Genomic DNA, 15,531 nt, shown 5'->3' on the forward strand with positions numbered 1-15,531 from the left:
GGTGTGTTATGAGATCCAAACTTCTCCCGAAAATGGAACAGCCATTTTTAATAACAAACATTTACTGAGGAGTGAAACAGTATCCATTACTTTATTTTCTGAATCAAATATACTGTTGAATATCAGCACATCAACCCCAACAAATGAAGCTAATATTTATTTTCTAATAATTGAGCACCATCACTCTGTTTACTACAGAGAGTAGCTGGTTAATGAATATTATTATCAGAGAAAGCAACACTTATGTTTTACGTCTCTTGAACTCTATTGCTTTACATGTGTCACAAATAAGTATTTTTAAAAATTTTTTTGTTGGTCATGAAATGCTTTATACTATAGTGGAACTCTGAGTCAAATTTCAGAAATTCAGTATTTAAAATAAGTAGCATTATAGTATAACTAAACATCAATCCAAAATACTCATAAATCTATATATTAATTAGATGATTCCAAATTGCTGTCTGCAATCAATAAATTTTTATAGGTAAACCAGCAGGACATTGATTATGATAAATCATTTTTATAATATTTATTCCAGTATAGTGTAACTAATAAAACAATCTTCATTAAATCTGTCAGATTAGAAAACAGAATATCATTATGATTGAATCATCTTGATGTAGACATTTTATGTAATTTATAGGTACAATGTGTATTATTTTGTTGTTTTCGTATGAGGAAATGAGTAGTTTCGAAATGCAATCACATAAAATAGTATAATATAAAAAATAATATATAAATCCTAGTTTAAAATTATAATTATTCTTTTGTAAATATAAACAAATAATAAATTGTTCCATCTACAGATTTAAAATAATTGTTATTTTATTTTTAATGTTATTAATATTATAAATAAAATCATGTGCTGGCAAGGAATGTTGTTAAAGAATTTTTATAGAGTTTGCATTATCTGATCAAGCAATACTAAGTCCAAATATGGTGTGGTGATTTATTGTTTTAAAGGCTAGGAAGAAAGAAATGTAATCAGCACACATCCTCAGGTAGCAACTGAGTTAAGATGCAGTGCATGTAGTGAGTCGAGTAAGGTGCTCTTCATCACAGGAAATAAGAGACAATACTTTAAACATGGACAGTGATCGTAGCTATGAATGAGTTAGTATTACCGACCTCTACAAGCTTCAGAAGCCCCTTCTGAAGTTTAGCTGGAGTTGGGATCACTAACTTACAAATATAAAATCTATTAATTAATAATAATGCTTTTAAGAAATTATTTCACACAGATAAAGGGACCCAGATTTAAATTCTTTGCATATAAAGATGTATTAAAGGGTAGTTGTAAGGTTATAAAACGTTAACCTTAAAAGAAGATTTTTCCTAAAATTAATTTTTTTTTAAATTTCATTTTGAAATTCTCTTATGGTTGGATTATTAAATCAATAATTTAATTCATAGGCAAAGTTGAGAAATGCAATTTGTAATTAGAACAATAAACTTCTAATAAAAATGTTATCGCTTCATAAATGTTACATTTCAATGAAATATGACAAAATACAACACTTTAAAATTACTAATGTCAACATTCAACTTAATGGAACTTGTTCTTTCTAAGGTCTTCACAAGATAATTTTCAACTTCTTCAGAGGACTTTGTGATAGCACTGTATTTAACAGAATCCACGATAAAATAGCTTACGTAAACTTAAAAAAAAGTGCCATTAACAGTAGTACTGAAGGATGCACCATTTAAGGTGTTGATAATTAGCCACTGGGCAAACTTGCTCTCTTAAGTTCTCTTTATTTGCAAGTAAGTTGTTTATAATTATTAATAATTTAAAATATTAGATCACAAGTAGTTACAATTTTTCAGATTTATTACAAAACTAATTACCTAGAACAGTGGTTTTCGATCTTAGCAAAGGGTGCTTTCAGGCAGTTTCAGGAAGCGTATGTAAAAATGGTAAACCCCTTATGTAGATAGATAAAACATTAATTATAGTGCAATGATAGTAATAAAATAATACATACACATATTACATTCTGTAAACTCTTATTTCATTAGTTAAAAAAAACTGATTTAACTGTTTAACAAATCTCATAAAATGATAAACATTTTATGCGGTCAATTAATTGTTCACATTGTTCTGGTGTTTTTAACTATAAAATTTGGTGGGAAAAGATAGATAGATCAGTGAAATTTATATCATTAAAACAGATCAAGCTATTTTGCACATCTCGTTAAACTAATATTTTGAACAAAATAAATAAATATGAAAATTTTACTCCTTAGATTTCAATATGGCAGCTGGAGATCAATAAAAGTTATGCAAACAGTTTTTGAAATATAGTAGTTTACTTTATACAGAATGTTTCTGGAATGGTGGGCTTGCTATACCTTTTCAGATTCTACTTGTAAAACTAAACAAAAAATATCCTATTAAAAAACAGCAATTTCTACTTCATTCTCCCCCTGTCCGCAATTTTGTTATTTTTATATAAAAATTTATATCTCAACTTCGGATAAACGAATCACATTAACATTTCGTAACCGTCTTTGTAATAAAGTTTTAAAATTAGCAAAAAATCAGGACTTAAATTCCTTCGAAAATTACAAAATGGCGACCATGTTTATTTTTTAGTCAGTTATATCTCCATAAATAATAGTTTTATCAAAATTTGTTATTTTCTAAAATATTAGGCCTTTTATTTCGAACAAAATGGCATTTTATTTTATTTTTAAATCGGTTAACAAAGAGTCGAGTTATGGGAGAAAATTGATGTAATTTTGTCATAATTATTAGGTCTATTACTGTGACAAAATTATTACTTAATTTGATACTAATTTAAAATACTAGAATTAACCAATAATTAAAAACAAATAATATTAAATCGAACTGAACGTAAAGTCGAGGACATGAAAACAAACACATTATAACATCAATTTTCTGCCATAATTCAACTATTTGTTAACAGATTAAAAAAAAAAAAGAAAATTTCATTTAGTTCAAAATTAAAGGCTTAATATTTTAGCAAATAACATAAATTTTGATAAAACTAATATTTATGGTGATATAATGGATTGAAAAATAAACATGGCCGCCATTTTGTAATTTGCGAAGTCCTGATTTTTTGCTAATTTTAAAACTTTATTACCAAGACGCTTACCAAATATTAATGTGATTCGTGTATCCGAAGTTGAGATATAAATTTCTCTATTAAAATAACAAAATTGCGGACAGGGGGAGAACGAAGGAGAAACTGCCGTTTTCCTAAGGATATTTTTTGTTTAGTTTTACAAGTAGAATCCGAAAAAGTATAGCCATCCCACGATTTTAGAAAAACTCTGTAAGTTACTTTCTGTAATAATCAGATTTACTCAGTGTAATTAATAATTATATTACTCAGTGTAAGAATCAGATTTAAACATTATAAATCTTTGCAGTTATATTTAAACATTAAATTCTATTTTGACTTTAAAACAACTAGTACAGCTATAATAACGTAGTATGGTCACTGTTACCTTTTCTTGATGGAAACATAACATAATTTTTAATTACCTATTATTTTTTTAATGAACGCTAAAAGTAAATTATTTTAACAACCTGTTCACTGCGCTCTTTTTAATAATTTATTGATTTTTTAAGAATAATGAACAACATGTATTCAGATATTTCACATATTGAAATACATTTGTATTTTTCAAAAGAGTTTTTTAATTCATAAGAGATCATTCTAAGTTACCAAAATGGTTTTAGAAATGTTTATGATATTTTTTTTACTTTTCGGATAGATTATTATAGAAAGGTATACACAAAGTGCCCTTAAAAAGTGAGGCCGAACTATAGAAAGTGATTATACTTAACATACTGAAGAAAAAGTGTCCAGTGAACACTGGTCATGAGTTCTCAGTTTCAAATCCTAGTAAAGGCAGTTACTTTTATATGGATTTGAATACTAGATCATGGATACCGGTGTTGTTCGGTGGTTGGGTTTCAATTAACCACACATCTCAGGAATGGTCGAACTGAGACTGTACAAGACTACACCATTTACATTCATACATATCATCGTCACTCGTCCTCTGAAGTAATACCTTATAGTGGTTCAGGAGGCTAAACAGAAAAAGAGAGAGAATGAGTGAACATAGGTCGAAACGCATATTTTTCTGTCTATCCGCCATATTGTATTTAAAAAAAAAATTTTTTTCAAGAATGGTTGGAGATTATAATGCAATAAAATTTTGTACTTTATTTTAAACTAACATTTTTTAATAGGAAAAAAAATAATGACTGCTGAGAAATTTCAAACGACTGTCGTTTCAATTTTTCCATCTTAAATATTTTAGGAATTATTAGATTTATCAAATTGTGTTTTATAATAAAATTTAGACGAATTTTTTTGTGAACAAAACTACATTTTATTCGTAAAAATTCGACGACAGAATTATTGTATAAAGTAGGTTTCAACCTACATGGCGGCCATTTTGTTTTTATTATTATTGTGACTCACTTGATAACTAAATTAAATTTTCTGATTAAAACTGCTAAAAATTCAACATTTTGAATGTTTAATAATTATTATTGTAAGAGCATGTGCGTTTTGTTTGTTTTCTGATCAAACAAATGTTCAATATGACCTCCATTAATTCTAACACAATACACATGTTTAGTGACTGATGTACACATTCAAAATGTCCTGGCTACTCCCTGATTGTTTGAAAAGAGTGGACATTTCTATCCTACAACCGATGTACATCGACAATTGGTGTTGTATAAAAACGAGACTTTATATGTCCCCATAGATAACAGTCTAACGGGTTCAGTTCTGAGAAGCATGCAGGCCAATGAATGGGACCACCCCGACCTATCTACCTTCCTTAAAAATGATCATTTAATTTTCTCCGATACCAATTGCAAAGTGGGCAGGCGCACCATCGTGCATGAACCACATGTTCATTGTGCTTTGGAAAGGAATGTTCTCTAGAAGCTCAGGTAGGTCATTTGTTATGAATTTCAAATATGAGTCACCTGTCAATCAATGTGGTAAAAAAAAGTGCCCAATTAGCTTATCCATATAGATTGTTTCCCAAACATTCAGAGAAAACCTATGTCGACTTCCTGCTTGAAATACTGCATAAGGAATTTCCTCACACCAAACATGTCATTTGTGGAAGTTATTTATACCATTCTTGGTGAAAGACACCTCATCTGTAAAAATAATGTTAGATATCCACTCCGGGTTATAGGCACACTTGTTAATTAACCACCGACTGAATGCAATCCATCCTTGATTGGTTATCACCTTCCATTTTCCTGTTTAGCCTCTGGGAATTACCATCAGATATTACCTCAGAGGATGAATGACTTTGATATGTATGAGTGTAAATGAAGTGTAGTCTTGTACAGTCTCAGGTCGACCATTTCTGAGATGAGTGGTTAAGAGCCTTGTATAAATTTATACAGGATCTGGGGAGATGGTATGCCTAGAGTTCATTTTTAAGGGCAATGGGTGTTCAGCTGCTCACCAACCATGTTAATTTAAACCAGTGGCTGTTTCGGTTCTGCCTGGCAGCTGATGAGCTGTGTGTCTGCGGGGAGGGGTTCAGTCAAATGAAAACCTGATGTTTGACTGCTCTGCTCTTGGAGGGGCCAGAGACTGGGCCACCCTGGAACTTAGAGGTCAAGGGGAAAATTGGCCACTCACAAGCGATGAGTCAATGTGGCGAGAGCCATATTGTCGGACAGTGTGGGAGTTCCTTGATGTGGTTGCTTTGTTCAACCGACATCAGTAGTTTACCTAAGGGAAAAGACTCCTACCGCACTGCTGTGGGAAGCTAATCTACAGATATATATGGCTGATCACCAGCCAATTAAGGCTCCAAGCGCTTTAATATGGTGGACAAGTACTTGCTGGCATTCAGCAACCTAGGCGTGGCAGCAAATAGCTGTCTAGATGAAATAAATTTTAATTTATGGATGTCGTATATATTTTTAGTAGTTGATGGGGTGCGCCTACCCATTTTAGCAAATATATGACAAGTGAGTGGTTGGGACACATAAGTTGGTGGTGTATGGAACCACGCTCAGTCCGTTCACGCTTTTAGGTAAGCTCTACGAGCTATGTTAGGATGCTGGTTGCTAAACTGTTAGAGGTAAAGTAGCCGTTTGTGGCACAGACATTCGGTCTTATGCTTAAAGGCAACCAAGTGGGGTGGTGGCGGGAGAAATGCCAAGCAAACCTATGTTCGTTGGATATCTTTTCTTCAGTATGTTAAGTAAAATCACTTTCTGAAGTTTGGCCTCACCTTTTAAAGGCACCTGGTACAAGGAAAAATACTCTTCTTTATTTCATTAAATAAGGAATATAATAATATTGAATATAATTTCGAATATAATATTAAAGATCATTATCTTCAAATAATTAAAAAAACATTATTTTGCTGATGTTGAAGCGAATCACAAAAATGACTTTTCAGATATTTTATTGTAATTTTATTTACTCTAGTAAGTATGGATATATCTTGGTTTTCCTTTTTTTGCGTAGTTTCCTGGTAAGTAAAACATTCTCTCCAATAAAAAACATGGTGCACGTTTGTGCTACATGGTTTGCTGCATGTGCTCACATTTTTATTTTAAATGAAGTACTACCATCAAGTGGAAAAAATTGAACTAACAACCGTATAATAAATTGTATTGTGTTCTATAAACACAATACATACTATACATTTTAGTATCCATTGTCGTAGTCCAATTTGGGCATATGCAGTTTTTACATTTTGTTAAAACTATTATAGAGATAAGTTTTTTGAAATTTCATAAAAATAATATACAAGCACCATGCTTCTTGATATGAACAATGTATATATATATATATATAACATGTAAATTTATTATTCCTTTTTTATTTCATTATATTTCTCTCACGATTGCAACAGAAATATAACTAAGTAAAATTAGTAATATTTTTTTCTTTAATGAATATCTGTAAAATACTTAATATTCTCACAAGTACCCCTTGGCTAGTCTTTGAATAAAATTTGATATGAATCTATAATTTAAATTGGCTAATGGTGCATTTGTGGTAAGTAGTTAATTGTTAATATTCCATGCTATTCCAATTGAATTTTGTATTCCATTAAACAAAAAAAGTTTATTCCATTAAAAAGTTTAATTTGAGATTATGCAGACTCACCACTGTTTTTACAAGCCATTACATTTTAAGAACTGATTTTATCCTGAGAGTGTTATTAATTAAACACTAAGATTAGTATTCATTAATAACCTAGGTATTTACGTCACCCAAAAAATAATTAAACTTAAAACAATTTGAACCTGGGTCCTACAAATCAGTGAGCAGTTGGCCAACGGCAAAAGTATTTATCCAATCGATACTGTGGGTTTGTCAGTGAATGATGCTCTCAAAGTTATAAGCATAATTAAAAGTTTTATGATACTAGAAATTGTATAATTAAGAGTGAATACTTTCTTTTCAATACAATGTTTAACTATCACAATTCACTGAGTCGCATTTGAGCAAATGAAAATATTAAAAAATTCTCTGACTACCACATGCTAACTGTTATAAACATTTTTTTTTTGTTACTATTTTAATGTTTTTTATTCATATTAATGAATGTTAAATCTAAACTAATTTTTTCTTATTAATAAAATCTTTTATTCATATCATATTTATTATCCAAAACCATTTATCACAGTAACAGGCAGGCGTAATGTTATATACTAAAAACTAGTACAGTTGAATCATGCCAAAACAGGTTTAAGTAACAACATTAATCATCATTTAAAAGCATTAAAACCAAAACTAAAGGAATAAATAAATTTCCTTCACTATTCTAATACAAAATACATAGCTACTTCAGCTACAATTACTTTAGGTACAAATAATATTATAAACAGAAAAGAAAATATCTTATCCTTTAGTCTGAAAAACCTTTTCAAAGAAAAAAAAGCATAATTCATTCTGTTTCATTATTCATCACATACTATTAAATAAACAAATTTCATTTTCATAAGTTGTTATAATTAAAATTTTCATAAAAATTAATAATAAAATCTTGTTTAATAATTACAATTATTCTGTGCTTTACTTTCACAGTAAATTAATTAATTAGAACTGCCAAAATATTGAATAAAACTATTAATTCTATTACAATTGTAGTAACTATAAATTTGAACAATGGATATCTTTTTTTTCTGTTAATTGCTTATTATCTGCAATATCATAATTTAATACGTGACATATGAAAGCAAGGGAACAGAAAATAATTAAATAGAGCTTCTGAGAAAGAAAAATGTAATATGGTATAATGACAAACAGAGAATGGATAAAGTAGATTAAAATAAGAATTATCAATTAACCTCATTGTCCAATGATGCTTAACTTAACACTTTAAAAGATACTTCAGTCATTAAGTAGATTAGTAGAATAAAACATTGACTGATATGAGTACATTAAAAAGGAAATCATGAACAAAGACAATGAAATGTTATCATAGTTAATTCTAAAGTTGAATTTCTTAGTGTGCCATGATATACAGAGTTTATAAAAAAGCTCTTTGGTTTCAAATATTATTTAAACATTATGTGCATTATATTTAAAGTATTACTTACATGAATATGTATTCTGAAAGAGTAAATTCTGAAATTTTTTTTGGTGTTTAATACACTTCAATATATGCACATTTGTTGCCCTGCACCCATCCAGATGGTAATCCAGCTCTTCCCATGTACTCTCACCAGCATGTCAGATGTAGTGGATACTACTGTTGCAACAATCCTCTTCTATAGGTGGTTGATGTTGTGAATTTGCTCCAAATGAACAATGTTTTTCACATGCCCCCACAAAAAGATCTAGTGCAAAAAGGTCTAGGCTCCTTGGTTGCCATGCGATCAATCCTCCTCCAATCCACCTGTTTTAAAATAGTGTTTAATGCAGCACGAACATGGTTGCTGTAATATGTGGCGGATCATCGTCTAGCTGATAGAAAATTATTCCTTTTTCTTCTTCAATATGTGGAAAAACGAAAGTTAAAGCATGTCACAGAAAATATCCCCATTAATTGTGCTTTCTACAAAAATTAAAGGGCCCATAGTACGGTCCTTCACCAGTCCACACCAAAAATTGTATTTAGGAAAGTCACACTGATGTTGGATAATTTCCTGCAGTGGCTCTGATTCCCATATCCTGTAACTGTGTCGAGATTCTGACCCACTAATGTGGTATGTCGTCTCAGCTGAAAACATGACATTTCAGGAAGTTCTCATTTTCATCAATGCTGTTGAGCATTAAGTTTCAAACTCCAATCTTTTCATTTTTTCATTGGGTTTGATTTCATGTAAAAAACTGCACCTTACTAATGACATATTCAGGCTATGCGTACAACGTGCACAGATCCGTTGCAGTTCTGTTCAGAAACAAATAGCCTGTCTGGTGACTTCCCCTTTAAGATACTGCCTGTTTCCTTAAACTGAATAATCCACTGGAGAACTGTTTTATTCATAGGCACCCCCATATTCACATCGATAATTACTTTCAACTGTGATAACCAATCTTGTTTCAATAAATTAAATCACGTACTGCTGCAGTGATGTCACAACTGAAAGTGAGACTGCTGACCGGAAGCAGTCTTCTCTGCTAAGCAGAGAAGGTCACACAGTGGGACCAACCATGACATATTTGTGATGAAGACAATAATATAACAACATAAATATGAAAACCGTATGTTTTTGACTGATTTCATTACGATTTTTGGAACCAAGGAGTTTTTTTTTATAAACACTCCATACAGTAAAAACTTTTTAACTGTATACTTACTACTTGCTACCTTAAATAAATGCATGTTTACTGTTATTTAATTAATGATTAATTGATTAGATTGTAGAAATAACAGGCAAAGAAACTAAAATAATTACAAGTAAAACCTACAATCTGTGTGAAATGCAAAATAAAATCCTAATAGCTATTAAAAAAAAAAAAGCTGAAAGCAAAGTTGCTATAATTTTCCTGCCATCAGTTGTTTATTCATATACAGTGGAAAAATAATGATACATAAAAAGTTTCAAAAATCATAATTTTTTACTTTTTCATGGTCTTCCAACCCCAAAATCACATCTCCCATGAAAATTTTTTGATTTATCTTTATTAAATATGTTAAATGGAAGAAACTAAAAAAACATTCCTTTGCAAAATGTATAACAAATAAAAAGTAACCTAAAATTTATTTTTGGAGATGGGGGTGAATTATGATGAAATTTTATTCTAATATTATTAAAAGTTTAAATAAACCGAAAATTTTTTTAAAATTCAAAAAAACTGCTTTAAAGTTTGATCAGCTCCCCCACCCCAAATATTGCTCCCAAAGTATTTTTTTTTGTTTGTTTGCACTACTACTATGCCTAGGAAGTCAAAAAAAAATCTGGTTAAAAGATATGTAATATCTAAAAAGATAACTTTTTGATTTTTGGAAAAGGGGAGAATTTTGGGAAAAAAATATTTTTTAAAATGGCAAGACAAACATGTATGTAGAATTTAATATAAATTGGGGTTATGTTTGCAAAATATTGAGAAAATTGACCCCAAATTTTTATCAACAAATTGCCCCATATACATGAGCCTCTGCACCAAATTTCATAAAAATCAGTTTACCCATTCAAAAGTTATTAAATCTTCAAACATGCCAGTATATGTATGAACATAACCCCACTTTTTCCTTTTTTGTGGTCTCCGAGTCATGAAATGTCAAGAAATGCAAAAAACAACCCATACCCTATTTTTTGACTGATTACCATACCTTTCTGCTAAAAAGTAAAAGAATAGACGGTAGAACGGTTATTTAATAAATTCATTTGTTGAATAGCCTGCTTGTCAAAAGATCCTGTGTGACGACTACATGACCAGTCAACTAAAATAAAATTTCTTAGCGGCTTATGAAGTATCCTTTAGAGATGGTTTTAAGTGTAACACGATTTTCTGAACAGTTTGGTTGGATGTTAACCCTATTATCACCATTATTAACAATCAATTACTACACCGATCAATATATTAACACTGTAATACTGTATTAATAATACAACAATCAATTACCACATTATCAACAATCAATTATTAAAACAATGGAGATAAGATATTACCATATTGTCGCTATTAAACATAATTTGTGTTAAAATTAATCAAAAGATTTTTCCAACCGCTTTTTATTTTTTAAATAATTTCCAATGACCATTTTCATAAAGATTTCAGCTTCTACAGAACTGACTTTTGTTTATTAAAAATTAATTAAAACTTTAAAATTATAGAGATAGATGTTTGTTAAATAATTAATTGAAAAAAATGTGTTATTCTGTCGGTAGAAAATGAAAAAAATATTTTTGTACCATATTTAAATGTAAATTATAAATTTTGAAAAATATAAATTAAATCTATTGTTTCCGTTAGACAGTCATCATGTTTAAATTTGCTTTACTGTTTTAATATTATGTATAAGTCTTTTTAAGTTTGAGGAATTTAAATAATAAAAATAAATCTAACTTTAATACTCATAATAAAGTAGGTGCCTATAAAACAAAAGGTGAAAAACAGAACTGTAAAAAAAGCTTTTAATAACATTTACAAACATATAAAAAAATTAAAATTGAATGGGACTGAATAAACCGTTTTTTAGTTTAGAGAAAATATCAATTTTGGAAATCAATATTATAATTATTTCCTCAGTACAATAGGTTAGTTTTCAATTGTAGTTAGTTAATGATCGATGGCATTTTTTACAGTGCATGAAAACTTTTGGGCCAGATGGATTCAAATCAAATATCTTCCATGTGTGAATGACAGAGATGCTACTACTCCACTACAAATATTAGGGAATTAAAGAAAAAGTCAACATTGATTGACAGATGTAGCTTAAAATCTCTCTCTCTTCTATATATATATATATATATTAGCGTCCCTGTTGCTTTGCCTATGCTATATGGTTACTTACTTTTCCTGTCATGGTCAGGGGATGTTTAGCCAATCAGGGCTCTGATTTTCTGAATTCTTCTGTGTTTATTTAACTCATGCTTGTTAGAATTAAAATGATAAATAAAAATTAAATCCTTACAAAAAATATTAGTGTATTCTAATTTCTTCAGAGCGACAGTTTGGTCAGTACATTACTCAAACGGATCTGAAAAAAGTGGGTTTCAAAATAGTAGGCATTTTTTAACTCGTCCTTTGTACGGGTAAAGATATTTTGCCTTACTTAGTTTTTAATTTTATGATTTTAGCCAAATAACAGGAGACAGGTTCTGCCAGTCGCATCGCATATACACTAACAGTGGCTGTATTGGTTGAGCCCCCATGCCATACACCGTTGCACACCTTAAAAAATAAAAAATTAAAAAAACCGAAAATGATTTTTTGGTATTTAACTGAAGAGTATTTTTTTTTTGTTGTCAGGGAAGGGGAAACTTTTACAGGCACCATGTGGTCTCATATCCCATAGTAGTGTGGGACTCTCCCTTGTGAGCTCACCCACTAAAGCCCCTCATCCTCTACAACATGGGATGCCGGGCCCACCTTACGGTATTATAACAGCAGCACATGTGTCTTGTCTCCATCCGCGCCTCCATTGCTGGCCCCACGCCTCGAATTTCTCGGGATCCTGAGTTTTTTTGTTGTTTATTTTTTTAAATTTATATATACATATTTTTTTTAAATACTCTGAAGAGTATTTGCAAGCCCAAATCTACCCAATACCTCGTTTAATACAGTCGGAAATTGTAAAAACTTGCAATCATTGTTCAAATTTTTTATCTTTATTTCACCCCTTATAGTCGAATTTCGAAATTCTATCGAATAGTTTTTAGATATTTACACGAAAATTTCACATCAAAAAAATCAAGTTGATATCTTCATTTATTACCGAGAAATTAAAAAAAAACTCAATTTAATTATTTCTCCATTTTAACCTTTTAAATTTCAGAAAATCCTTTCAATGTAATTAGAAGATGCGTACAAATTTTCATAAATTTATTTTCAGTAGTTTTTGTTGGACCTTGATGAATCAGTCGATCAGTCACGACAAGTTATGGATAATATGGAAATATTCATTGACTACTTTCTGATAACTTACCGTACCAGTGTAACTAATAAAAAGGGTATTTTTTATCAAATAAACGGGAATTATAAATAAAATACCTAGAATTAAAAACTAACATATTTCCTTTCTATAATAAATTTAAAAAAATTAGTCAATATTTGTTTTCTGTAACCAACTTAATAAATATTACGAACTATTTAGAGGTTTTAATCGCTAAATAACATTTAATATGCTAATCTTCATAAAAAATAACTAGTAAACACACTTTTTACAAGTGCTTATTTAAAAAAAAAGTTTTAAATTTTTTTATCATATTAACAGTGAATGGTGAATAAATAAGACAAAAATACTGTTAATTTAAGATAACAGTTTATTTACTAATTAATTAAATAGTAAATTATAAAAATATTTTAAAACTGCATTTTTACATTAACCTTAATTTTTATTAACTATTTTTCAAACAGTTATTAAAAAAATAAAAACTTAGTACAATGAACAATGAGAAGTAAGAAAACAGCTGTTTTTAATTAACGCTCTTGTACGAGTAGTTCAAGGTTAATTTACTGGGCAACGACTTGAATGCCAAATACTTCAAGCTTCATCAAGCACTAAAATTAAAGATTAACTTGCACGATCCAGTAACAATTTATAAAATCGTTACTCACTGTGCAATAAGGTCAGGTAGGGTAGGCTTTCTAACAAAATATACAAATAATTTATTAATTATGCATTTTTTGACTCCGCAAAGTATATTTAAGTAAATAAATAAATCTACTGTTTTGAACGGTGCATAACGATACATCGTGTAGATCAACTCACGAACGAGTCCCTTAAGTTTTATTTTCTTAAGTTTATATTGTTTTTTATTGTATCGACTTCCTAATGAATTTTTTGTTAAAATCATGTAGCTGAGTTCATTTACTAACTCCTTAATGGTAAGTATGATTGGATATGAACATACATTAATAATAATAATCATAAAATTACATTACTTTTTTCAGTCCAATAATACATTTATTGTCCTTCAATTTTATGAATTTATCTCCAGGAACTGGTTTTTCTTTCCCTTTATTATTTATTTATTTTGGAATTTATAAGGCCAAAAATCATACCGATTATTCTTTTAATCTAAGATTGCATACACTCGTAAATATAAATGCATAAATATAAATTACTTGGAGTGTACAGTAAACCGCTTTTGAAACTAGTTTTAAACGATATTAAACCGCCGGCATTTTGGTTATAGTTGTCGTAGCCTGATGTTTTTTACGAAAAAAATTTTGTTTTTCGATGTCGTTTAAAGTGTTGTCACAAACCTAGTTTTTCCTTAAAATTTTAATTACTTCACACGAGAGCTTGGGGGTACGGTGGACTTACATCGAAAAAATAAATCATTCTGATAGGAGTGTGTGATAAGTGTTATTTGTTTAGTGTTCACACCGTCTTACGTGTCCCAACCGCTCACTTATATATTTGCTAAAATGGGTAGGTGCACCCCGTCAAAAAGTAAAACTATATATGACATCCAATAATTAAAATTCATTTCATCGAGAGAGCAATTCGCTGCCACGCCTAGGTCACTGAATGCCAGCAAGTACCTGTCCACGATGTTAAAGCGCTTGGAGCCTTAATTGGCTGGTGGTCAGCCGTATATATCTCTAGGTTAACTTCCCACAGCAGTGCGGTAGGAATCTTTTCCCCTTAGGTAAACTACTGACGTCGGTGGAACAAAGCAACCGCATCAAGGAACTCCCACACGCTTCGACAATGCGGCTCTCGCCACATTGACTCGTCGCTTGTGAGTGGCTGATTTTCCCCTTGACCTCTAAGTTCCAGGGTGGTCCAGTCTCTGGCCCCCCCAAGAGCAGGGCAGTCAAATACCATGTGTTCATTTAACTGGACCTCCCCGCAGACGCACAGCTCATCAGCTTACAGGTGGAACCGAAACAGACATTGGTTTAAATTAACATGGTTGGTGAGCAGTTGGGCTCCCGTTGCCCTTAAAAACGAACTTGAGGCACACCATCCCCCCAGATCCTGTATAAATTTATACAAACATCTTCCCTTAGTCGTGATGTGTCATTCCAGCTGCCATGCATCCATCGCGAGGCTCTGCAGCCTCTTCCGCAGGCGGGAGATGGGCTGCTGAAGAAAATTTTGATCCGGTGCATTGTAATCGCCGTTCCGCTCCAGTACTGGCCCGGCTCGAAACCACATACCAAATACCTCGGGTTCCCGACCTCTTCGCAATTTCCACGTGGCTGTCCGAAGTTTCACCACTAAATCGATTGGGAGAGCCTTTCCCATTACAGTAGTAGCCTCGTAGGATGACTGTTTTGATATACAATTCGTCTGATACTGTTCTGTACATAAAAATTAAGAATAAATTTGTTTATTAAATTTTAATTTCTAATTTGTTTTAAGTTATAATTTAAGTCGGTATTTTGAGTCGCCGTATCGAATTCAGAAGTTGAATCT

General features: G+C 30.8%; 1 protein-coding gene across 1 annotated transcript in view; it reads right to left on the reverse strand.

The window, feature by feature from the left end:
- The window catches only part of LOC142319032 (uncharacterized), a 273,590-nt gene that overhangs the window by 39,596 nt on the left and 218,463 nt on the right, over window positions 1-15,531 (reverse strand). The window lies entirely within an intron of this gene.

Source organism: Lycorma delicatula, chromosome 2, assembly GCF_047948215.1.
Source record: "Lycorma delicatula isolate Av1 chromosome 2, ASM4794821v1, whole genome shotgun sequence".
Lineage (NCBI taxonomy): Eukaryota > Metazoa > Arthropoda > Insecta > Hemiptera > Fulgoridae > Lycorma > Lycorma delicatula.